The following is a 322-nucleotide window of genomic DNA, read 5'->3' on the forward strand; positions in this document are numbered from 1 at the left end:
GAATACTTAAACAAATATCTAATGAAAATCTCACCGACCTAACAAATTCACAAAGACCTGAAAGTTGTAGCATTAAATATTATGATAGATATCGTGAGGGGACATTCACATATGGGACTAATAGAACAAGAACCCGGCAATGTGATGTTATAGTGGCCAGAATACGCCTGGGATATAGACGTATCTGGCAGCTTTCTCAAAACCCAAATGTCGAGTACACAATGTGTCAACTTTGTGAAAGAGAAAACATGCACTCTCTTGAACATTATATTGTAGAATGTCCCATACTGACTGACTTTCGCCCTCCTGGCTAAGGTATGCT

The sequence above is a fragment of the Procambarus clarkii genome, chromosome 26 (assembly GCF_040958095.1).
Source record: "Procambarus clarkii isolate CNS0578487 chromosome 26, FALCON_Pclarkii_2.0, whole genome shotgun sequence".
In the NCBI taxonomy this organism is placed as follows: Eukaryota; Metazoa; Arthropoda; class Malacostraca; order Decapoda; family Cambaridae; genus Procambarus; species Procambarus clarkii.